This window comes from Peromyscus californicus, unplaced genomic scaffold, assembly GCF_007827085.1.
Source record: "Peromyscus californicus insignis strain IS unplaced genomic scaffold, ASM782708v3 Scaffold_21__1_contigs__length_65335640, whole genome shotgun sequence".
NCBI lineage: Eukaryota > Metazoa > Chordata > Mammalia > Rodentia > Cricetidae > Peromyscus > Peromyscus californicus.
In genome coordinates, this window is record NW_026294514.1 from 38881239 (window position 1) to 38907192 (window position 25954).

The window sequence follows — 25954 nt, forward strand, 5'->3', positions numbered from 1 at the left end:
CCCCAGACTGGTGCAGAAGAAAAAATCATCTCATGTTCTATAGTATACAGAAAAAGTCCTGCTAGGGTTCCATCCCAATGCAATGGCTGGCTTTGCCTCCTGCAAGGCCCACGAACTTCCCAGGCCAGTTGCACTTTTCCTGGTGTCAGATCAGACAGGGGACAACACTGGGGACATGCTGCCACAGTTCCTAACTCAAAGGCGATCAGAATTCGAGATGGTCCTACTTTAAGAAAGAGGGTCAGGAGCACTGCTGGGACTGGCTGGCCTCCTGCCCTACCTCCATGTTCAGGGAGAGACCCTGTCTCAAAGGAATGAAGTGGAGAGTTATGGAGCAGGCCAGCCAGTGTCCCCTCTGGCCTCTGTGTATATGGGTAGTTTGTGCCTGCAGACACATCTGTGAACACAATCCACACAGAGATTGAGATAGATACATGATAGGTAGATGATAGACAGATGGTAGATATGTGATAGATAGATTATAGATAGATGATAGGTAGATGATTGACAGCTTTGTTGTTGTTGTTGTTATCTGGAGACAGGGTTTCTCTGTGTAGCCCCGGCTGACCTGGAACTTGCTCTGTAGACCTCCAGTAGTTTTTATGTAACCATCATAGCAGTTCTTGCTTACTGTGATTGTAAAAGTTCTTCCCGATACTGTACCCGGCCTCTCTGGAGAGAATGAATGTCTAAAGAGACATGTGTACTCCTCTTTGGCTATAGAGTAACCAGAGTATTGAAAGGAAGGCCCCTGAGATGTTAGGGTTCCCCCAGCAATCTCTCTATGGGAGAGCTGAAACCCTTGGCCACCCAGAGGAGGAATTGGTCTCCCTGACAAGGACTGACTGGTTAGCTGACCTTGCAGGGGAGGCCTGGAGCCATTGCTGTCGTGGGCTGGGCACCATACCTTTCGGAACTGCATACCTCTTGCTTTCTAGTTAACCCTACACTCATGTCAGGACCCCCAAAAGATGGACTGGGGGAAGTGGCTGGACCTCTTTGTCTCTCTCCCCTACGTGGCCACATTGAATGACTCCACTTTTTTACTTTTTGCTATTAATTGGCTTTATTGAGGATGGGTGGCAAAACCTGACTCTTGGGGCACAGGCTGTGACCCCTAAGGGCAGTAACAATATAAGAGCAAGCCCCTCAGGGATTACAGATAAAAACATAAGGGAGCCGGGCGGTGGTGGCGCACGCCTTTAATCCCAGCACTCGGGAGGCAGAGGCAGGCGGATCTCTGTGAGTTCGAGGCCAGCCTGGTCTACAGCGCGAGATCCAGGAAAGGCGCAAAGCTACACAGAGAAACCCTGTCTCGAAAAACCAAAAAAAAAAAAAAAAAAAAAAAAAAAAACCATAAGGGAGGGGTCGGATGAGAGGGCTGTGCAGCTAAGAGCACTTGTTGCTTTTGCATAGGACCAGGGTTCAGTTCCCAGCACCCACATGATAGCTAACAACCATTCTGGAGGGCCCAACCCCTCTTCCGGTCTCTGGGGGCACTACACATATGTGATGCACAGACACATACAGGCAGACACCCATCGCATAATGAACAAAACAAAACAAAACAAAATCACCACCTATCTACCTAGCAATACTCAGTCATTCACTCAGTCATCCGGACGAGGTGATGGCGCATATTTTCAGCATTACCAAGGTGGAGGTAGGAGATCGTAAGCCCGTAATGTGGCTAAACAGTGAGTCTGAGCTACATGAGACTCTGTATGAGAAAGAAAACAAAACAAAAATACTCCCTCCCCCCAAATCAGTTATACAGTAGTCAAAGCGTGTCTTTGTATGTAAACACATTATCTTCAAGGGACTTTTATTGGTGGCGTTTTGGTGGCGCTAGATCTCGGAACCCACGGCCACAAGCTTGCTCACCAAGTGTTTCGCCCCTGAATCCCAGCCTGCTACCGCACTGGACTTGTATGTAAGCTGTTATTAAGCAAGTCCCAACTCGTTCGGCCTGAAACCACACGGTAGGAGAGAACTGCGTCCTACAAGTTGTCCCCTGAGCTTCACGTGTGCGTGCTAACCCAATTCACGAAAGAAATGAAAACCCAAAACTAACACGGTCCATCCGTGAGATGGCACCATGGTAAAGAACGCCAGGTGCCAGCCCTTACAGCCTGGTCAGGTCCCCAGGACCCACACGGTGGAAGATGCAAACTGACCCCCAGAAGCTGTTCTCTGTTGTCCACATGCACACCATGGCACGCATGTGCCCATACACATACACAGACATGCAAAATAAATAAATGCACAACCACTGCCACCACCACAAAAAGTCAGGCTTGGTGGTTAATCCCAACGCTAGAGAGGCAGGCAGGTCTCTGTAAGGTTGAGGCCATCCTCATCTACACAGTGAGTTCTAGACTAGCCAAAGCTACATAATGAGACCCTGTCTTGAGAAAACAAACAAATAAATAAATAAAAACAACTCCCCCCCAAAAAATATAGTCCTGAGTTGTTTATACATGGAACGTAAGGACCTTGTTCTAAAATGAGGGCCCAGTTCCTGGGAGTGTACAAACACCCATCAGTTAACTTTCTTTCTCTCTTTTTCAGATATTTTATTTCATGTGCATGATTCTTGCCTTCATGTATGCCTACACACCACACCCATGCCTGTTGTCTGTGGAGATCAGCAGAGTGCCTCGGACGCCCTGGTGCGTTAGGATGGTTGGAAGCCATCATGTGGGTGCTGGGAATTGAACTCACATCCTCTGCAAATGTTCTGAACCCCTGACCCATCCATCATCTCTCCAGTCCCAGATCAGTCAATTTTCAGGGGTGGGAAGATAGAGAAATTGTATCAACATTTGACAGATGGATGAGCTTGGTCAAAGGATTTTGTTTCTATTCAAAAATGGAGCTTTCTGAGTGGGTGAAATCTAGAAAAGCATTTTGGGAAGGACAGTCCTACTGAAGGAGATGTGAACTAGACACAGGAGGAAGCCACCAGCCACACTGTTTGGTAGCAAGGCATCCCAGAAAAGCATCCCGGCATGGAGGAGGACACAGTACTAAGAGATGTTTGCTGCCCCTGTTCCTAGTCAGGGAGCCAGAAGCAATGTACCTGGCCATGAATTTTAGTGGTCACGCCGTTTACAGTGGTGTGCTCGGGCAGGCAGAAGCCCATCTGGTGCCAGGAAAATCTGGTCCTTCACTGGGGAAAAGCACAAACCCGGGAGATAGCAAAGGAGCCAAGACAAAGAATGGGGAGAGATTTTCCTGATCACAGACAGTAACACTGGACACTGCTAAAAACTTGACAGGGTCTCATGTAGGAGGAAGAGCCCAAAATCTTCTCTCCGTTTGATTCCTGGAAACACTAATGCTCAAAGCAGGGAATGGCTGTCCTGTCACACAGCTGTTAGATCACACACAACACTCAGAGGTCCACATTCTACTTCTTTGCCCTTCCTTTTTTCTTTCTTCCTTTTTTTTGGGTCAGGGTCTCACTATGTAGCTGTCCTGGAACTTGCTATGTAGACCAGGCTGGCCTCAAAACCACAGAGATCTACCTGCCTCAGCCTCCCGAGTACCGGGATTAAAGGTGTGTGCCACCACACCCAAAAAAGATTTATTTTACGTATATGGATATTTTGCCTACATGTATATCTGCATACCAGAAGAGGGCATAGGATCCCATACAGTTATAGACGGTTGTGAGCTGCCATGTGGGTGCTGGGAATTGAACTTGGGAGTTCTGGAAGAGCAGCCAGTGCTCTTAACTGCTGAGCCATCTTTCCAGCCCTGCCTTTTCTTTTCTTTCTTTCTTTCTCTCTTTCTCTCTTTCTTTCTTTCTTTCTTTCTTTCTTTCTTTCTTTCTTTCTTTCTTTCTTTCTTTCTCTCTCTCTCTCTCTCTCTCTCTCTCTCTCTCTCTCTCTCTTTCTTTCTTTCTTTCTTTTTTTAAAGACAGAGTCTAGGCCAGGCAAGAGACTGGTGGCACATGCCTTTATTTATTCATCTTTACTTTACGTGCACTGGTGTTTTGCCATGGGTGTTGGGTCCCCTGGAATAGGAGTTACAGACATCTGTGAGCTGCCATGTGGGTGCTGGGAATTGAACCCAGGTTCTCCGGGTGAGCAGACAGTGCTCTCAACTGCTGAGCCATCTCTCTAGCCTCCTGGCACATGCCTTTAATCCCGGCATTCAGAGGAAGGCAGACCTCTGAGTGTGAGGCCAGCCTGGTCTACAGAGCAAATTCCAGGACAGCCAGGGCTACACAGAGAAACCCTATCTCAAAAAAAAAAAAAAAAAAAAAAAAAAAAAAAAAGTCTCCCCATGATGCCTAGACTGGTCTAGAACACTCAAGTAATCTGCTTCAGTCTCCCAAGTAACTGGGGCTACAGGCACACCAGGCCGAATTAAATCAAAGTTCATGACTCTCTCTTGGGAACCATTTCAAACTTACTCACTAAACCTATAAGGAGTTCCTGCAAGGTGCAGAGGGCTATGTGGGCAGAAATCTCTCCCAGCATTGGGGAGATTGTTTTGTGGAGGTGTCCTGGGGATGAATAAAAATATTTTAAGCCAGGCAGTGGTGGTCCACACCTTTAATCCCAGCACTTGGGAGGCAGAGGCAGGAGGATCTCTGTGAGTTCGAGGCCAGCTTGGTCTACAGAGCTAGTGTCAGGACACCCAGGGCTATGTAGAGACCCTCTTGTCTCAAAAAGGCCTGCCTTCAATCCTCAAACTACCAAAATAAAGAAATAAATAATAATAAAATAAAAACAAATAAAAGGAGAGAGAATAAAATACCCAAGTATATATAAATGCTAAAAAGTTAACAAAACGTTACAGAAACTCTACCCAACAGACTCCACATGGAAAAGTTACTGCCCTGTTTCAAAAATATTTACAGCTTCCTCCTTTCCAGGCCACCCAGAGAGATAGGGTGGCTTGTGGTGAGAGGCAGGGACCAGGAACGCTTGCCTGCCAGGCCACCTCTGGGACTACAGGGGACTACACAGTAGTCTCCCCGCTAGTTCTGGTTCCAGGGAAGTGGTCACGTGAGAATGACTTCCACTCAAGGCATCCTCCACGGAAAACACTTCTCCCTGTCACCGAAGGAAAGAAAAAAAAAAAAAAAAAGAAAAAAAACCAAGCGGCTGTTGTGAGTGCCGGGGGTGGGGTGGGGAGGGGCTGGTAATAACTCTTGCAGTCATCCACACCCTCGCCAGTTGGTGGTTACCAAGATCCCAGACACTTCCTAATGCCAGACAAATGCCCCAAGCCTCGGCATGTCTGGCTTGGAGATCTATTCAACTGATAGCCCCCGCCTTTCCTAGGGAGAGCCCCACTACCCGGCTAATCAAACAAAACATTGTTCTCAGAAGGCAGAACGAAAGCCTTGTCTCTGGGCCACGACGACGACGACGTTTGGGGTTTATTTAATATCTACATGCTCCCAACTAAAAGGTTGCTACAAAACTTGGGCTTCCTGAGACGAGGTTGTTTTGCACAGAGCGTGCACTGTATAAAAATTCCGGGAGGGGAGGAATCAGAAAGTTAGGGACCATTAAAAAAAAAAAAAAAAAAAAAAAGCCCCAGGCACTTGATGCCTGGAAATGATGTAAGACGCAGCCACTCCTCTGTTAGACCTACAACCCAACCAAACGGCGCTCAGATCCACCGCAGCCGCTCTCCAAATGTCAGCACCAGCGCTGGGCAAAGCTTGAAACCCACCAGGCTTCAGGAGGGTTTCCCATCCACATTTTCCCCCGAGCACTCTTAGGAACCTGGCAACAGGTAACGTGGCAACCTTTGACTTCTAAAACGGCGAGTGGGATAATTTCAGGGAACAAATGGATTGTTTCCCAGCCAGCTGCATCTCTCCTGCCGCCCCCGCACCCGACTTCCTCCCTCCCCAATCCAAAGTCTGGGAAAACAAACTCAGGGCGGCGGGCTACCCTGCTCTTGGGCGTCCCCTGGTGGCCGAGACCGGAACAACACGCACGTGCTCGGAGCTCCGCGGCAATTCCTGCTGGTAAGTGGCATTGTGGAAGCGGGCAGTTGGCCCTGTTTCCGGTAAAGAGCTGGAATCCATCCAGAATATCTTCTTTTTTTTTTTTTTTTTTTTTTTTTTTTGTTGTTGTTGTTGTTGTTTTCGAGACTGGGTTTCTCTGTGCGGCCTTGGCTGTCCTGGAACTCACTCTGTAGCCCAGGCTGCCCTAGAACTCAGCCTCTGCCTCCTGAGTGCTAGGATTAGAGGGGTGCACCTCCACACCCAGCTCCAGAACGTCTTTATTTTTTAATCTAAGCACATTAACAATTTCCCCACCTATATGCTGAGTAGACCTTCTGGACTAGGACCTAGAATCAATGAGGGTAAACACTGGGCATTCCGAGAGATGCATGGCAGGTCGCACAGGGCTGTGATTCCTTCCTCCTGAGGCTGATGGGGGAGGATCAGGGTTCAAGACCAGCCTGGGCTCCCTAGTCAGACTCGGTCTTGAAAACGCATCAACAAAAATGGGATTCCTGCTGTGACGACTCCCAGCCCCCACTTCCCGTTTGTCTTAAAGTGGATTCTGCATGCAGGCACCTTTTGGGCCTGCAGCTTTCCTAATCAGCCCTGTTGGGTTCCTATCTGCAAGGATTACTGAAGATTTCCACACTGCCAGACCAGCTTCCCAGATAGCAGCCTCCAAGCTCCAGCTACACCCAGGAAAATGCCAGCGGCAGTGTTTTTAGGCCGTCTGATCCTCTCAGACACTGCCCCACCCCTTCTGTTGGGCAGGAATGGAGACCCACCGTTGTGGGCTGCTGTTAGCCCCAGGACCTTGTACTCCTTGGTTCTGCATCTGGAAATGGTACCAGGAAACTGAGAGGTTCAGATCAAAGTAATTGTTCTTTTTCAGAAACTTCCATTAATTATCTAAATTAGAGGACACTGAATGATGCTGGGGGTGGAGGTGTTTCTGTAGAAGGCTCAGGTCCAGGGGTTATGGTCTGAGCCCTGTAATACAGACTTTTAATGAAGTTGGACAGTCAATTAAATAATACTAGAAGCTGAAAAGTTACCATATGTGAAAACAGCCCATGACTGAAACCATAGACATTTGAGTAGTATTTGCCCAGACCATTTAAGGTCAAAGATTAAAGCTTGGGAGTCTGAGTAAGCTGGTTTGGCCCCTGGCTAATGTGAGTGGCAGCCTGTTTAGAGGCCAGGGCACCTGTGTTGAAATCTGGATATTTCAATCTTCAGGATTACTAATTTCCAAGGCGGGAGTGTTGTTCTCAGTTGGGAATTTGATCTGGACTTCACACTTGATTTTCCCAGCTTTGCTAACAGGTGCTGTTGAGTCATCCGGGCACACAGATGACTGCCCTGGATGTTTCATCACTGCGAAGATTTCATTTCCATTTGCCCCATGACTTTGTGGAGTGATTTCTACCATTGACCCAGATCACTTCCTCTTAGACTTAGGGGATTGTTTTTTTTCCTTCTTCAGCATTTGTAATCATGTGTGTGTTTTTCAAAATAACGTCCCAGCCTGGCTCACAGGTCTTCCTGAGTTGAATGGACTGTTTACAGAAAGGGAAGATTCAGGGCCCAAGGTCAGGGTTACAGAATTATATAAGGTTTCCTGTTTGGGCAGCTGGTCTACCAACCCTTCAGTTAGGGCGGACTGCGTTTTGATGAAAGACAGCATCATGCCAGCTGGGTGTGGTGGCATACACCTGTAACTCAGCACTCGGGAATATCAGCAGTCCAAAGTCAGGCTATCCAAAGCTGTGTAGAAAAACTCAGAACTACTAAGAGACTAGTGTGGACATGATGCCAGGAACAAGAAAAGTGATGTCTTTGACATTCTCATGAGCCAACCAGCTTTCATTTGTCTTCAGATGCCGATTCTTGGCCATTTGGCTGACTCTATATTTCTATTCACATTCTTTTTCCTGGCCAGATTGAAAGAAGGACATTCACTCAGGAGGTAGGAAGCACACAGCCAGGTATTCTTATCTGTCTCACCCACGGATGACACCGCAGTTCTTAGAACAGGTATGTCACAGTCATGCCACAGTAAATATTTGTCACATGAAGGAATGACTGAGAACGGGAAGACACTTCCTGGAGAAAAAGGAAACGGGACTGTGACAGCAAAGCCATTCTGTGTGGCCTTGAGCCTCCCAGTCCAGCCCACCCCTGTCTGGAGCACCTGTGGGTTCCACTCACCCTGAATGGAAAGCATCTGGAAGTGCAAACTGAGCCTGCACCGAACACGCACAGGCATTTATTTGCTATTCTCTATGTATAGTATAATAACTGTTTGCTTGGTGTACGTCCACTCAATCCTAGCACGCAGGAGGCTGAGGTAGGGGGATTGCAAATGGAAAGCCAGCCTGGGCTACAAGTTGAATACTTGTCTCAAAAAACTAACATCTAGCCAGGCAGGTTGGCACACACTTTTAAGCCCAGGACTTGGGAGGCAGAGGCAGGCGGATCTCTGTGTGAGGCTTTCCCGCTCTACACAACAAGTTCTAGGCCATCCAGAGTTACAAAGTGAGAAGACCTGGTCTTATATATATATATTTACATAAGTCTATATCAGTGGTAAAAGTTCTTAGCTGGCATGGGGCAGGCCCTGAACGTGATGATCTTTAGATCCACCAAAATAAAAAACAATATTTACAAAGCATTTGTATTAGGTGTTGGAAGTAATCTCAAAATGGCAGTACAGTACGTTGTACACAGGTTATATGCAAACACTATACAAGAGTAGCTGAGTATTCCCGTAAACACGCAGGGCAAGAGGGTGCTCCAGAATCAACCCTCCGAGGCTACCAAAGGACAACAACGTCGTCTGCTGTTACCAGTACTCACTTCTGTTGGCACGAGTCCAGTGCTGGCCAGCCTCGGCTATGAACAGCCAACTTTCGCCATGGAGCTGGAGTCTCAAACCTGTGTCATGAGGTTGAGGTGACTGCTCAGTGGTGGAGCCTTGCATGTTTGAGTTCTGGAGTCCTAGTCCCAGCATCATCAAAAAGAAAAATGTTGTTCCCGCTCTCACCTGTGATTTATCCACCAAACATCCTGTGTTTCTGCAGGGTGTCACACTCAGGTCCTGACGGGCCGCCGAGTGGCCCAGGACACTGAGCACCCCCCTATCTGTGTGAATGTCTTTCTTCCCCTTAGTTCTTTGCACTCATCATTACTAGGCTTTTGTCTCCTGTAGCCTAGGCTAGCCTGGAACTCACAATGTAGTCGACGCTGACCTTGAACTCCTGGTCCTCCAGCCTCAACTTTCCAAGTGTTGGGGTTACAGACATGCCGCGGTACCTGCCTTCCCTTTCCAGAACCTTTCCTCGTCTGTCTTTACTTACTTGAAAATCTTTCCTATTATTTACTTTATTTATTCATTTGGTAAGGTCTCATGCAGCTTAGGCTGGCTTGGGACTTGAGGATAACCTTGAGTTTCTGACCTTCCGGCCTTTCCCCTTCTAAGGGATAGGGTTATAGGTATGGACCACTAAACCTTTTTTACATAGTATTGGGGACTGAAGCCACTACTTTGTACATGCCAGTCAAGCACTCTATCAATTAGCTACATCTTCAGTTCCAGATTGAAAATATTTTTATTTATTTTTTTAGGTTGGCATACATGGTTTGGGTTTTATCATGGCATTTTCCCAAGAACCCTTCTCTACCTCATCTCAAGAGACTTAGATTCACGGATACTACAACTAACCCGAATGGAACTCACAAACAGCTGTCTGCTTGGTTTGGTAAACAGACTGCAGCTGACTTCGCTCACCCAAGGCCATAGATGTAGAGAGGATCCCTGTATTGGGAGAGTATCAAGCTCATGGGATTTGTTTGTGTCCCTTCAGGAAGTGAGGGGCCTGTTTACAAATCAGAATACATTACATCTATGGGAGCCCAGGCCTGGTAATTCCTAACTGACTCCGGGTGAGGCTTTACTGGGAAGACCTTCACAGCCCCTCTGCCTAGGCACTGAGAGCAGCCTGGAGAATGTATTGGGAAGCCTTGTACCTTGGAAAACAGGATTTCTGCTTAAGTGAAGAAAGGAAACCCATTTCCCCTTCTTATTGGTTTCTGTGGGGTCTGGAAGGCGGGGCCTGTGGGAGGTGCCAGCAGCCCCAGGCGATGTAGATAAGCATTTAATTAACCATCTCCTTTCTTCCTTCCTCCTAGAAACCCTCCTTTTTCAAAGGGAAAATTATTCTGTTAATCTGTATTGGACTCTGTGGTCCAGAAAGGATGTCTGTTCCTCACCCATACTCAGATAGCATGATCATCCCTGAGAATGACAGAGTCTCTCTGCTTGTGTCATTGACAGCTGAGGACACAAATCTAAGAAATTGCCCAGGTGACCCTCAGGGCTCTTTCTCACTATAGGACTATTTAACGTATCCCTCAAAGGCTTCACTTACACTGGTCACCCTCGGGTATAGCTCGGTGGCAGAGCACACGCCTAGCATGTACAGGGATATATTTCTAGCATGGGAAAAAAAAGGACAGGAGGAACTGTTGAGTGCTTGGCATTTGCCAAATTTCAGTTAAAACCCTTTTGAAGTTAAGATTAAAACTGGTATCACGTTACTTCCACCTCTCGCCTGCTCATTGACTGAGTGTTAATGAACCTAAGGCGGTAGCTGGTCTCATTAAATCCCCAAAACAGCCCTGCAGAGGAGGGTATGGCATGCAGATAAAAATGAGGCCAAGAAAGAGGTTGCTTTCTTTGCTCTAATTCTCCCAGGATAGAGCTGGCTGGGAAGTTGTTCATCTCCTCACAGACACCTACTTATTTTTCAAAGACATGCTGCTGTATCTGCTGGTTATGGTGGGTGAACACTTGTAGCCCCTGAACTGGAGAGGTAGAGGCAGAAGGATCAGGGGTTCAAGGCTAGCTTCAACTACACTGCGATTTCAAGACCAGCCTGGGCTACATGAGACACTGTATCAAAACAATAATGACAAAAAGATTCTGCCTTTGGATTTTGGGGAGGGCAGCGCTACCAGAAAGCTCGTGTTGGAAACTCAGCCAACAATCCCTGGAATGCATGGATCGCAGACAGCTGATATGTAGTGATCCAATACTTGATCCAGGCTCTGAAACTCTTGGTGTAGTCAAACGGTTAGCAGTTTCGGAGGAGTCAGGGAATCGCCCGCAGGGGTACCACTTTCTGTACTGGAGCACCCCTAGGAGGTAGTTTGTGTAAAGTTTAATATTTCAGTTTTATTTTGTTTATTTATTTTGAGACAGTGTTTCCCTGTGGAGTTTGTAGCCCTGGCTGTCCTAGAGCTCTGAAGACCAGGTTAGTCTTGAAAGAGAGCTGACTTGCTGGGCGGTGATGTCACAAGCATTTAGTCCCAGCACTCAGGAAGCAGAGGCAGGTGGATCTCTGTGAGTTTGAGGCCAGCCTGGTCTACAGAGCGAGTTCCAGGACAGCCAGGGCTACATAGAGAAACCCTGTTTGGGGAAAAAAAAAAAAATGAAAAAACAAAAACCCAAACCCAAAATAAACGAGATCTGCCTGCCTCTCCTTCCTGAGTACTGGGATTAAAGGCATGAATCATCACAAGAGTTTAGGCTGGCCTGGAACTCCTGATCCTCTTACCCCTGGCTCCTCTGCAGGGCCTACTAGTGTGCAGTCCGGTTTGATAAGAGCGTCTCTATCGCCTCCCTGTGGAGTTCTGGGTGTCCATTGGTTTACCAGTGCATAGTACCCTGCACATGAGACATACTTGTTAGTTTTTGTTGTAGTGGTAGGGGCGCCTGGAGGGCCTTTTAACTGTCTTCTTTCCACAGGTTAGGGTGATGTCTGAATAGCAGCAAATGGTACCTCGTGCTGTGTTCTTTGAGATAAACATTGCATATCCACAAGGTTGAGCTGTCCGCCCCTACCTCTTCCCCTCCCTATTCCCAGGCCAACTTCATAGACAGCAAAATAAAGTAGCTTTTTTTTTTTTTGTACTGACAGGAGGGTGGGGGGTCCACAGTAGGCTCTGTTTCGGGATCTTCTGGCTATAGTTTATCTGCAATAAGTTCTACACAGTAAACATGGTCTGGAGATCATTTTTAAATGCCTGGCTCTATGCTCTAGTTTAAACTCAGGTAATGACTGAGATAATCCTTGTCACACAAGCTTGAATTACAGAATAAACCAAGGTGGGGTACGTAGCTTGTGGTATAGCACCTGCCTAGCATATGGGGATCTCCACCCCCCTAGGCACTGCCAAAACAATCTTTTCAAACTGACGTGTGGGTAGACAGATACATCAGTGAACTGCACAGGCGACTGATCAAAGACATTTTTATGACCCCAAACAGGCCCTGTGCTTACTTCCTGGTGTGGATTATGTTCTTGTTTTTAAAATGAACTATAAAAACGAAGGGCAATAAAATCTTGTTGGTTTTTTTTTTCCTTTTGGATTTCTATTATCGTAGGTCAGATTTTATTAAATAATAACTTTGCGCTGACAAGATAGCTCAATGGGTAGAACACACTTGCTGCTAAGCCTGATAAACCTGAGTTCAGTCCCTGGAACCTCCAGGGCAGGACAGAAAGAGCTCTAGCAAGTGACCTCTAAGCTTGGTGCCCCCTTTTCTCCATAAAGAAATGAATGTAAAAAAAAAAAATCCAGAAGGCAACCATGAACATTGAAAAAATTCTCCTGAGCGAGAAATCCCTGGTGGTGTGGGACAGGGGCCTGGACAGAACTGGCTCACGGTGGCGGCTGACTTCTCTCATACCTGGAATGGGAATGCGGAAAAAACCTGCGGCCAGTAGGGCTAGTGTGTGGATGTAAATTAACTACCAATAAAACCGTGGAGAAGAGAACCTTTTTGATGGCCGCTGCCCTGAGGTTCAGCCCCGTTTGAGTCGCAGATAACGTTGTCAGGCCCGAAGATAAAGGCCAGTCTTGTCACCCCGGGCACCTGGCTGAGAGGTAATAAACAGCATAATCTCCCAAGGGTGGACCCGGGCCAAGCTCGGCCCGCGGTAATTACAGCTCTAGAATTGCCATCCTCTTCTGAGGAACCGGGATGGGGAGGGCTCGGGAGAAGGGGAGTGGTGGAGGGCAGGAAATTGTGTTTGTTTCTGTCCTTGGATTTACAAGAGAAAGCAAGCAGTTCTCTAGGGTGTGAGAAAAACAGCCAGGGCTTAGGCTCCCCCTCACTCGGGGTTAACCGGCTTGCTGACGTGTCAAGCAGAGAGGCTCAGCTGCTGAGAACAATCCCAGAGACTTTTTAAGTCGGAGCCTTCCCTTCTAAATGTAAATAGCAGAGTCATTGCTTTGCTAAGCGGGGGAAGGAAAAGTTACCGGAGCACCGAGTGACTCATTTGTCGCTGCCGTTCACCCGGCTGTTGGAAAAAAGTTTACCCAAAGCAAGAAATCGGCTTTAAGTCCCAGCTCTGTAAGGGAATTCCTCTCTGGCGGGATGAATGCCATCCACACAAAAGAGCCCCTGTTGACATCTCATTTACAATCTCCCCTAGGACACAGACAAGACCGCCTCAATAAACCCAGTTCAGAAACACCCATTGTTCAAAATCTTCCATTAGCAACAGGCTACCCTCACCCTAAGGCTTTGCAAAAGAAAAGATTGGGGTTGGAGGAAGCCTGGGACTGGGGAACCGAAAAGGCAGGAAAACATCCTTTGAGCCTGGCCGGCCAAGAGTGCATGCGGAATAAAGTTAATGGTATTTCCATATTTTTTTCTTCTTCTAAGAGAAGCCTGGGAGAGTCCCAGATGAGTGATTGTGAACTCTAAGTTTGATGTCAGCTCTATACAGAAACTTCTGTTAACGTGATTGCTAAATAAAGAGACCATACTCTACCTAACTTACCTATTCTCAGGCTTGTGAAACCTGATACTGCCGCAGCAGAGCGCCGCGGAGTCTTTAAGAGGCATTGTTTGCTTCCGAGAAGAACTCAAACCTACACTTGTCCACAGAGTTCTTGATCACTTCCACCATTTTGGTCCCTCTCTCAGTAAAGCTTGAAAGTTCCTGGAATTATATACGAATGTTCTTTGGATACACTTTAAATTACAGAATACGTTTGCATTTACCAAAAAACGGAAGTGGGATTTAAAAAACAAACAAACCCCATTATCTTTTCTCTCCTAAGTGACTTTCCAGTTAACATGTCTTGCCCCAAACCCAAGGCATTTGTGTACCCACTGTTCAAGCCAGAATTCTGGCCATCATCTTTCTGATCCTCTGTCTCTGAGGTCATTCTGGAATCATTCTGTGTCCTGCTTGACCCTTTCTCGGTCTCTAGATCTTTCTATTTATTAACCCGTCTCCGGGGTGTCACAGCCATTTCCTACCTCAGGTTTCTACAGCTCCAGGTTGTGATTTATTAATGAGTCATGAGATCAACGGCGGTGAGTCATGCAGTTTCACTCTTTAGAAAGGAAAACGTTTGAACAGAAAATACCAGAGTGCCTCATGGTTAGGAAAAGTATTGTTGCGTGAAGTGTGTTTGTCCGGATCTGTGTACAGAGTAGGCAACAGGCTGAATGCTGTTGTTTGTCTAAAGTATTTTCTAATTGGTCATCCTGTGGGTCCTGTCCCTGTTTCCAAACTGTTGTGTGTGCTTAGAACCACAGTGAAAATGTGGAACATACAGCCTGTCACTTACAAATGCCCCTCAGAGGAAGGTGTCCCGTCTGGGGTTGAGGAAACTCCTGCTCCCCAATTCTGTAACCTTCAGGCCCCTCTTCCTGACCAATCATACTTTAGTTATTCAGGCAATCAAGTTTCCTCACTTTGCCGTGGGATTCCTACTGTGGAGATGCTTCCTTCTCCCTCCTGGTCCAGGAACAGTGAAGGTGTCACCACCTCCTGGAAGACATCTGCACTGTCCTTTCAAAGGCCCCTCTCCCTGCTCTTCCGGCCTGACGGAGGAGTTACTGTATCCTGTGATCTTTTCAGTTCCTTTTGAATTCAAGCCCCCAAGTGGGCATTCCATTAGCAGATGTGTTGCCTTGAGGGTTGCCTAGGCGAATGGTTCACTTTCCACCCCATTCTGATCTTGGTTTCCTCTGTAGAGAAGAGGTCTTTTTATGCCAGAAGTCCCTCCCTCTTCAGGTGAGCTGGTCAAAGCAGACTGGATCTGATATGCAGCTGGAATGACTAGAAAAAGCCTTCTGCATGCTAAATGACACACGTCCTCCAAAGTCATGACATTTGTCAGCTACCGTGGCAGCAGCAGGGGTGTGTGTGTGTGTGTGGGGGGGGGGATGACAGTAAGAGGCAACACCCAAGTTCCCTGAGAAGTAAAACCTTCAGTTACCCCCAGAACAGACATGGATGGATGTTCCTCTATAGTAACTTGTTCTTTCTCTCACTCGGCTTTAACCTCCCAACCCCCAAGGACCGAAAAGTTGATTTTCATCACTCATCTTTCTTGTTCTTGGACCAGGATGAAAGGCTCCTCTACCACTCTACTGATGTCTAGGACAGGCTTGGTGCCTGCAAGCTGATGCAGGTGCAGAGCTGTCACACAGCAAGATGCCCGTAGGAGTAAACTCGAGACTGCTCAAAACCAGCTGGGACCAGCATGGCCAGAGGTGGCAGCTGACTGTCCCTTGTTATGGCATCTCCATAGTAACACTCTTGCAAAATTCCTATTGTTACCATCCATCTGGCTCCATGATACAGTCCCCAAACTCCATATAAGGACAGAAAAGAGATGTAAACCCTATTCTAGGAATCCCTCCCCTGCCAGCCATGACTTTTAATCTTCCCTATATTATAGGGTGCCTGGTTAGTTTCCAGGTTCAGCCATCAGACTGGCAGTCCCGATGTTCAGTCATCAGACTTGCACCCCCCTTATTTTTCCTCCCACTCTTGAAATTACTTTGTTTAGCTGGAGTGCAGGGGCCAGGACTGTGAAAAGACACAAAAGGCTTGCTCTCAAGCTGGGTGTAGGAGCATTGAGAAGTGGGGACTGGAAGATCAACAGTTCAGAACTAATCTGGGCTACTACATGGCGAATTTGAGGCCAATCTGGGCTTCAGAGGATTGAGAGATGAAGAGACCTTCCCAAGGCCAAACAGCTTTTTAGGAGTAGGAAATTAACGCTGTGTAGGTTTTAATTAATTAACTTAGGAGTGCTGGGGATTAGATCCAGGGTGTGGGACATGCTAGTCAAGAACTCTACAGCTGGTGGCAAGTGATGGTTCGGCTGGCAAAAGCCCTTGTTTGGTTGGATCCTAGAAGACATGATGGAAGGAGACAATACACGCCACTACGTTGACCTCTGACCTCCACAAATTCACTGTGGCACATGTGCATCCTAACAATAGACAATGCAATAAAAATTTAAGAAGCTCTACAAACTGGGCTGTATCCCATCTCTCTATAGATTTCAATATTTATGTAGAGACAAGATCCCCTTATGCAGTTCAGGTTGGCCTGGAACTCAAGATATTCTTGCCTCAGGCTCTCAAGTGTCAGGATTACAGACATACATCACCACGTCAGCCCTCTCAAGGTTTTAAAAAGCAAGCTGAAAGGCTGGGGTGATAGCTCAGTGGTAAGAGTTTGCCTGTTGGGCTGGAGAGATGGCTCAGGGGTTAAGAGCACGGGCTGCTCTTCCAGAGGTCCTGAGCTCAATTCCAGCAACCACATGGTGGCTCACAACCATCTATAATGAGATCTGGTGCCCTCTTCTGGCATGCAGGCATACATACAGGCAGAACACTGTATACATAATAAGTAAATAAATTAAAAAAAAAAAAAGAGTTTGCCTGTTATGGTTAAAGACCTAGGTTCAGTCTCTAGTACCAATGGGAAATGGGGGGGGAACCCAGGAAACTGAATGCCATTACTGTGTTTATATGAAATAATCCATAATTAATATAATCACTATAATATAATAAATCAATAAATAACATAATAATTACTATTAACAATATAATTAGTTCATAAAATTAAAGAAAAGATGGGCTCAAAAAACACATGTATACAGACCAAACAGCATCCATAATGGATTCCTACCTGAGCACATCCAAATGTCTAAAAAGATGGTCTTGTGGTTATTTGTTATTAACTGGAGAAATAATTGGATTTCCTCTTAAGGTTCAAAGTGAGCACATCATGGTGGTGCACACCTGCAATCCCACCACTCCAGAGGCTGAGGCAGGAGGATTGTGACTGTGAGAACTGCTTGGGTTACATAGACAGTTCCAGGCTAGCCTGGGCTACAGGTCCTATGTCACACACACACACACACACACACACACACACACACACACACACACACACGAGAGAGAGAGAGAGAGAGAGAGAGACAGAGGAGAGAGAGAGGAGAGAAGAGAATTCTTCCAAACACATTGTGCTGACATAGCATCCCAAAGATGCCAGAATCTCAGGATGCGGGCCTCAGTTTCTGGATTAGTAGCCACTTGGAGAGAAAGCTGTAACTTTGGTTCACGTGACCCTTCTCCACTTCTCCCTTCCCATGTCTACAACAGAAAAGAATTCCCTGTGGTCAGGGTCAGACTATGTTATTACTCTCTAGTGTGGGTTTAGATAACCCACAATATAAAAGAGAAATCACTCCTTTTGGGTGTGTGCTGGCATTCCTTTGAAAACAGTCCTTGGTAAGGCTGCCTCCCCTCCTTTCGCTTGGCACTTTCAAGTTTTAAAACCACACTTGAGTGATTAAGATGCTCAGTGCTACAGAATCTTTAGACTTATGGTCTCCAAACCATATGAAGACAGTCAGCTAACACCAGAATGTACTCTTTAGTTTTTTTTTTTTTTTTTTTTGAGTTCTGTGCATTAGTAACACAGCGTGTAAGGTTCTGTGGGGTGTAATTTCCAGAGAAGTAATCTGTGCAATGGACTATAGAACCAGCGCTGAGGGTCAAGGTCCACGGCATATGCTGGCCAGAGAAGAGAAGGATGGGCATGACCTGGATAACGCAATCATTCAGCCTAGAGTTCCTGACTCCCTCCTTCCCTTCTCCATAAAAGCCCTTTGTGCTCAAGTTCCTACTTTGAGGATAATAGTGTCTATATCTTCTCTAGTCTAGCTGGCTCTTTAACAAAAACTGATTTCATTGTCCTCCCTGTCCTCTGTGTGTGTGTGTGTGTGTGTGTGTGTGTGCGTGTGCGCGTGCGTGTGTGTGTGTGTGTGTGTGTGCGCGTGCGTGCATGTGTGTGTGTGTGTGTGTGTGTGTGTGTGTGTGTGTGTAGTGAGAATATTCAGGCTATTGTTGCTTTGGCACAATTATATTTAATATGTAAATATATAGGTATGCCTATTCTACCAATAGGTATACATTCTACCAATGAGCTGGACTTGGTCTGATGACTCAGTTGGTCAATTTTTATTCTAGAATCTTACTATTTCCCATCAGGAATGAAGTATGAAGGACACATGAGTTACTGGTCTCAGGTTCTGTCTCTTAACACCCACTACCCTACCTCTCCCCCACCTCTGCAACCTATACACACAGAGAGTGAAGTCTTATACATACTATCTTGAATGTAGGAAGATTTGTAATTTGTAACTAAGACAGTTGGAAGATACACTACATGGCTTTCGATGCTAGAGCAGAACATGCAATGCAAATTCTAGCAGTCCTGTGGTCCTGAGGTCATCATGCTGTTAGAAAGCCCAGGTCGGCCTGTGAGAAAGATCATGTGGGGAAGCCCTGAGTCTACAAAGTGAGACTAGATCAGCTCCCAGATGTTCCAGCTCCCATTGACTGTAAGACCAAAAGAGACCCTGAACCAGGACTACCCAGCCAAAGCCCTCCCCAAATTCCTGGTTCTCAGTCACTAATAAAATGTTTGCTGTTGGGGTGGGAGGAGGGGGGTGGTATCTGTGGATAGCATGTGGAGTGAGCAGAAAATTTTTTAATTAAAAAAAATTTTTTTTTCCTCTGTTAATCCCAGCACTCGGGAGGCAGAGGCAGGCGGATCTTTGTGAGTTCGAGGCCAGCCTGGTTTATAGAGCGAGATCCAGGAAAGGCACAAAGGTACACAGAGAAACCCTGTCTCGAAAAAAAACAAAAAAATGTTCACTGTTGTTTCACATTGCCAAGTTTGAGGCTGAATTGTTACATAGAAATACACACCTTGGGGCTGGAGAGATGGCTCAGAGGTTAAGAGCACTGACTGTTCTTCCAGAGGTCCTGAGTTCAATTCCCAGCAACCACATGGTGGCTCACAACCACCTGTAATGAGATCTGGTGCCCTCTACTGGCATGCAGTGCAGGCATGCAGACAGAACACTGTATGTATAATAAATATATATATATATATATATATATATATATATATATATATATATATATATATATATATATATATATAGTAGAGATGTAGTCCAAACCTAGTTGCTATGATGGGGCAAGGCAGTGCATGGGTTCTTCCATCATTTTTTTTTTAAATTTAAGATTTATTTATTATGTATACAGTGTTCTGCCTGCATGTATGCCTGCAGGCCTGAAGAGGGCACCAGATCTCATTACAGGTGGTTGTGAGCCACCATGTGGTTGCTGGGAATTGAACTCAGGACCTCTGGAAGAGCAGTCAGTGCTCATAACCACTGAGCCATCTCTCCAGTCCCCCACCCCCCATCTTTCATTTTTGCTGAGAATTTGATCTCCTGGGTGGAGAATTCCATGGAAAAGTCAAACTGCCCCAACTAGCTTATCTTAGCTTCTGTTAAACTGCCTGCTTGTACAGACCGTCCCCCCTACCACCAACTACTTAACTTTTGTTGAACTGCTTTGTTTGTGTAAAACTTCTCCCTATAGTTGCCAAGCAACTATACCAGGATATGGCTTTTGCCTTTAAAAACCCCTTATCATAAACACTTGGTTTTACACTTGGGTCCTGAATACCAGAGTGTAGTTTTAGCCATGCAGAATAAAGACTTTCAATTGACTGTAAACTGTGTTTGAGTGGTCATCTTTGGTGGGCTCCCTGTAACATTTTTTGGAAGCCCCAGTGAGATGTCCCAGAGACTGGACCCAGACACTTAGGGGCCTCAGGACCCCCAGAAGCAGGGAAGAGTGTTCCAGTTGGAGACGACTTCTTGGACAGCCCTGAGACTATATTCTCTGACTGACAGCTGTTAGCTGCCAAGCGCTCTACAGATTACCTGATGCTGCCACCCAAAAGAAGGTAAATCCAAAGTCATCTGGTCTGAACACCTCAGGAGGTAAGTTTGGTCTATAGGAGGTACCATCTGATTAGGACACAAGAGGGGAGATTGGATGTGACCAAAGATCCAGTGTTCAGGATCCATGTGATACATCACTGGAATCCCCAGGTCTGTTTGAGTGTCCGAATGTGTGGTAACCACCCCTGGTTGTATTTATTATGTGTCTTTCTGTATGACTATGTCTCCCTGTGTGTCTCTTGGTGGGTGTCTATCAGTTTTATTGGTTGGGAAAACATCCAAAATGGAAGGAGGAGTGAGCCCTTCTGAGACTGCAGCTGCCATTGACCCCCAAATAGTGCACTATTTCCTGCAGGCTATGACGATCCGGCCACTTGCACTGTAACACCTGTAGAGGGCAAGAGGTCCTTGTGCACACTGATAAACACTGGGGACACCAGGAAAAATTAAACATGCAAGCTAGTCTCCTCAAGGGAAGGAAATATGTACCTGTCTTCCACTGGGAATGCTGGGAATAGATGTAGTTTACGATCTGGTGATCTTTTGCTATCTGAGGGGCCAGGCCTCACATTCAAATCATCCTTAGGAGAAATGTCACTTGTAATTTACAACCTAGTTAACTTTTGTGTTATCTCAGGGCCAGGCCAATCCTGACTCTCACAGGCATTATGTTTACCTCAGTCATTCTCCCTACGCCCTTATCCTGAGGATTGTTTCTAAGTCAACAGAACCCATCTTTATGGACATGCCATATGTACTTTGTAAAGAATCTTAAGAGTAAATACGTCTTAAGCTTTGCTGTACACACGGGATTGAGTTAACTGTCATCAGGAAACTCTTTTTCCCCCCCCCCAAAATTGTGTTGTGCTTAAATTTGTCTAAAATAAACCACCTGGTGTCAGGTTCTGGAAGTGTGAACCAGCACCAGCTAACTAAGTCATGCTCAGCTGGATCTCTTTCTTGCCTCTTGTGGATGTTGCTCGGTCAGCTGTAGCATTTGTAGAGACTCCCACAGACACCCCCCTTCTGTGGGGGCTGCCTACCAGAGTTGCTACAGAGGTGCCTGCAGCTTCCTGAGCTACAGTGGTGGCCACCATTTTCCCTGAAATAACCGACAGCTTTCTCTGGGGCAAGTCCCTCCCCCCTTGGCTTAAGACCTGTGCCCTATTGTCGAGGACTCTCTTTTTGGCCCAGCCAGGTTGCCCAGAGAAACCTAAAACCAACAAACCCCACTCCTATCCCCCCACCCCGCCCCCTTCCCCATCACTGTCACAGAACTCCTCCTTGTGGTCTCAGGTCCAGGTCCTGTTTCCTATGTGGAGGTGGGGAGGGGCCGGGCCTTTCCTCCAGGGGCTCCCTGCCTTCTCAGGAGAGTGCGCACAGGGCGGAGGACATAGTTCCTGGAGCTGCACACTCCCTTTGCCCTTCCTGGGCCTGCTCTAAGCCCCTGGCTGTGCCTCAGGAAGGAGAAAGTAGTTCCTCCAGGGGCAGCCCTGCCGGTGGGGTGGGGCAGTGGTTCAACTTCTTCCCTGTTCATGGTTTATGTCCCCTTCTCTACCAGTGACATACATAATTGGAAGACCCTCAAGTCCTCCGTTTTCAGAGAAGCCACAGCTTATCAGCCTGTTGGAAACTCTTTTAAGGCCAGAGAACATGGGATGATCTTTGACTAGACATGATTAGGAGGATTACCAGCTTATCCAAGGTAAGTCCAGCTACCCCAGGACCTGATGAATTGTGTACTGGGTTTCTGGAAAGGCTGCAGGAAACATGTCGGGTATTTACTCTCCTAGACCAAGATGCCTCCAAAGACCAAGAAGCCAATATTACTGCCTTTGTCACACAGTTGGCCCCAGACATAAGGTGAAAGCTCCAGAAATTAGAGGGATTTGAAGGGGATGAATAGGTCTCAACTTCTGGAAATTGCTGAGAAAGTTCACAATAGCCAAGATTCAGCGGGAGACAGACGGGGACACTCTCCGTGTGGTGATCTCTGCACTTAGAGTAACAGACAAGAGTGAAACAGACCAAGACAAAGGGGTAAAAACCTCACCAGCATTGTTTAATAAAGCCCCGAGTCCAGATCTGTTGGAATTTAGACAAAAATATCCATAAAGCACCCTGCTCCAGTATGTAGATGACTTATTCATAGCTACAGCCACTAAGGAGGAGTGTGTGTGTGTGTGTGTGTGTGTGTGTGTGTGTGTGTGTGTTTGTGGTGTGTGGGGTATATGTGAGTGTGGCATGTGTGTGTGGAGTATGTGGTGTGTGTGTGTGTGTGTGTGTGTGTGTGTGTGTGTGTGTGTGTGCATGTGTGTGTGGTGTGTGGGGTATGTGTGAGTGTGGCGTGTGTGTGTGGAGTATTGTGTGGAGTATGTAATGTTTGTGCGTCTGTGATGTGTTTGGTATGTGTGTATGTATATGTGGTGTGTGTGGCATGTGTGGTATGTGTATGTAATGTGTGTGTGTGTCTGTGGTGTTTGGTATATGTGTGTGTATGCATGTATATATGTATGGTGTGTGGTATTATGTGGTGTGTTATGGGTGTGATATGTGTATGTCTGTGTGTGGTATGTGTGCTTGTATGAGTGTGTGTGGTTTGTGTATGTATGTGTGTGGTATGTGTATGAATGTGGTGTGTGTGCATGTGTGTGTGTGGTGTGTTGGGTACATGTGTTCCCATTGGATATACAGTTAAACAGCTTGTTTCAGGATTTATGGTTGCCTTGGAATTTGAGAAGACAGGCCAAGTTATTTTTCTCAACGATGGGCTCAGGAGGGAGAGCATCCACAGTCTCTGCCCTCTTCCCTGTGTCTTCACCTTGTTAGTCAGATTCCATCCTAGTGACAGCCCCACCCCGTGCTGTATCTGTCCCAGCAGTCCAGGCAGAAGGGACATTTCCTCTCAATTGTCCCCTCTCCCTGCTGCCTGATGCAATCATTGCCTGGCTGGTTGGAAAGATACCACACTCACTTTCAACACCCACATGAGGTCATCTCTTTGGCCCTGGCCTGGAGGCTGCATCACACAGACATTGATTTGAATATTTGCACTAGCTGCTTCACGTCAGCTGGGTGATGCCAGGTGCTCAGGCTCCGTGTTCTCGTTCATACGGTGGGGCATGCCGAAAGTGCTACCCTGATGGAGGCGTGAGGGTTACACGGGCACTCTCTGTGAAAGCTCTTTTGTGCGAGGCTTAGAGAGGAGAGGTTAATACTACTGTAAGTAGCTATAGTTGGTAACTATTCTTGAACAGGCCAAGACTAGCCCTCAATTCCCAAGCTTCATATGAATCCATAATCCCGACAGATATATACATAAGGGATCTAATATTCTTTCTTTTCTCTCTCTCCCTCTCCCTTTCTCTTTCTTTCCTTCCCTCTCTTCCTCCTCCTTTTCTGTGATGCTGAGCTCCAAAAGCCTTGCACCTGCCAGGCAAATGAGTCACAGCCCCTAACCATAGAGACTCCGAAGCTCACACATGTGTAAAAAAACTCAGTATTAGCAGCTAAAATACATCAGGGCCCCGCTGCAAAAGGCGTTGGCTTCCACCTAACGGAGCTTTCTTCAGTAAGGTGGAATGCAACTGGACCTGGATGGGTGGCAGTTGTGACAGACAGTCTCCTCACAACTCACTCCACTCCTCTGACTCCAAGGGTTGGTACTTTTCCTCCCTCTACCTCGGCTGGGCCTCCACATCACCACCGTGACAGCTGCTGCCACATTCCATGGTTCCAGCAGCGGAATTAAGGCAGGCTGAGGTCTTTTCTGGGTGAGTGACAGTGTTTGAGATGAAGCCAATGCCAGTGTTGGGGACAACAGTCTCCTCTTGAGTCACCTCTGTCTCATGACACACAACTAAGCCTGTTGACCCCTGGCCTGTGTCATAGTGCGTCAGCCTTGGGCTGTCGGATGGCAGCGGGCTCTCGTAACCTGGTAGCAATAATTGAGCCAGCCTGCCCCTGGGCACCGCCACCATGTGTCCTCGACTTTGGGGCTTAGCCTGGCATGTGTATGTCTTTGCATAGGTCGTTCTGTTTCTCTGGCCCCTGGTGGAGGATGAGGGTTACTCCAGCTTCCCCACGGATGTGGCAGGGCTTTTCCTCAGCCACCACATGACAGGGATGGGGAAGGAGGACCCTCCCCTGCCCCCCCTCCCCCACAAGAACAGCATTCCAGGAAACCGGAAGGGCTGGGCAGGCCTCTGGGATTTCAAAGTTGACAGCTTGGCCCAGCTGGCAGGTTCCATTCCGCTGTGTCATTTTCTCTGAGCTATAGCACACTTTTGCAGGAAACTCACCACCCTGATTTCACAGATTTTAAGACTCACCCTCTGCCTTACTAGGAAAGAACCTTTTATTATTATTATTATATTTATTTATTTATCTGTGTGTCTAAATGTTTTGTCTGCGTGTATGTGTGTGCACCATGCGCATGCCTGATGCCCACAGAGGTCGGCAGAGGGCATTGGATCTCCTGCAGTTACGGAGGTTCTAAGCCATGATGTGGGTGCTGGGAACCTAACCCAGGTCCTCTGCAAAAGCAACGAATAAATGCTCTTAACTGCTGAACCACCTCTCCCGCCTCCTCGGAAAGTATCTTTAAGGTGAACAGCTCATTTCTTTGTTTCCTTCAGCCCTGTTCTGCTCACTGGAATACTTCCGCTCCGGGGAATGAAGCTTTCCCTGACTGTACAATTGAAACTAAAGTCAAATAAAATTTTTAAATTGAATGGCAATTTTCTCACCTGACAAGTTGTTTCCAGTGTTTGGGACGCTGGAACACCGTGGATACTGCCTGTGTCCTGGCACAGGAGAAAACCATTTTCTAGGGAGTTTCTGGATGGAAGGTTGTGAGTTTCTTCACAATGCCAGAAGATTTTCCCAAGAATGCGTCTATCAAGTTCTACTTCCGGCGGAGGGTTCGGCCGTTCCCGCCACTGTCCCCTTCAGTGCGTCTGCTGCTGGCCTCTTACTGACTGGGAGTAAAGGAATTTCACTGTGGTTTCAACGTGTCTGAATTACTACTGACACGAGTAATTTTCCTTCTTGCTAGTTATTTTTTAAGGGGTGTGTGTGTGTGTGTGTGTGTGTGTGTGTGTGTGTGTGTGGTTTGGTGGGTGTGGGTGTTAGATGCACACGTGTGTGGGTCTGTGCACAACCTGACCTCTACGTACACACCATGGCATGTTTACACGCACACACACACACACACACACACACACACACACACACACACACACACACGCCAACAAACCTCTATGTGACTGGCTGAGGTGGGACATCAGTTTTTCCAGCCTTTGGACTCAGCAGAAACATTGGCTTTTCTTGTGTGTGGAGCCTGGAGCTGGTCAGATTAGAATTACCATTACCTCTCCTTTTTTTTTTTTCCCCAGGCTTTTGGACTCAGAGCCCCACTGTGCACTGGCTCACACGGCTTCCCGAGCTGAAGCTGTCTCAGCCTCTAACTGTGTGAGCCAATTCTTTATAGTTTGTCCTCCTCCCTCGCACCCTCCCTCCCTCCCTCCTCTCTTCTCCTCATGCCCCCGTCCTTTCTTTTTTTTTTGGTTTTTCAAGACAGGGTTTCTCTGTGTAGCTTTGGAGCCTTTCCTGGAACTCACTCTGTAGCCCAGGCTGGCCTCGAACTCACAGAGATCCACCTGGCTCTGCCTCCCAAGTGCTGGGATTAAAGGCGTGCGCCACCACCGCCCGGCCCCGTCCTTTCTTATCTTCTATCTGTTTCTGCTTCTCTGGAGAATCTGGAGTTCTACAAAGGTCCCATCTAACTTCCTTCCCTCCTTCCTTCCTTTCTGTCCT

At 47.0% G+C, this 25954-nt stretch overlaps 1 protein-coding gene and 1 long non-coding RNA gene across 26 annotated transcripts in view; one reads left to right on the plus strand and one right to left on the minus strand.

Annotated features, from left to right (window-relative positions):
• The window catches only part of Dlgap1 (DLG associated protein 1), an 823903-nt gene that overhangs the window by 59179 nt on the left and 738770 nt on the right, over positions 1-25954 (minus strand). The window lies entirely within an intron of this gene.
• On the plus strand, positions 19454-24876 carry LOC128117790 (uncharacterized). Its single transcript, XR_008220905.1, has 2 exons — positions 19454-21842; positions 24775-24876. It is a non-coding gene; the product is annotated as an uncharacterized LOC128117790 (long non-coding RNA).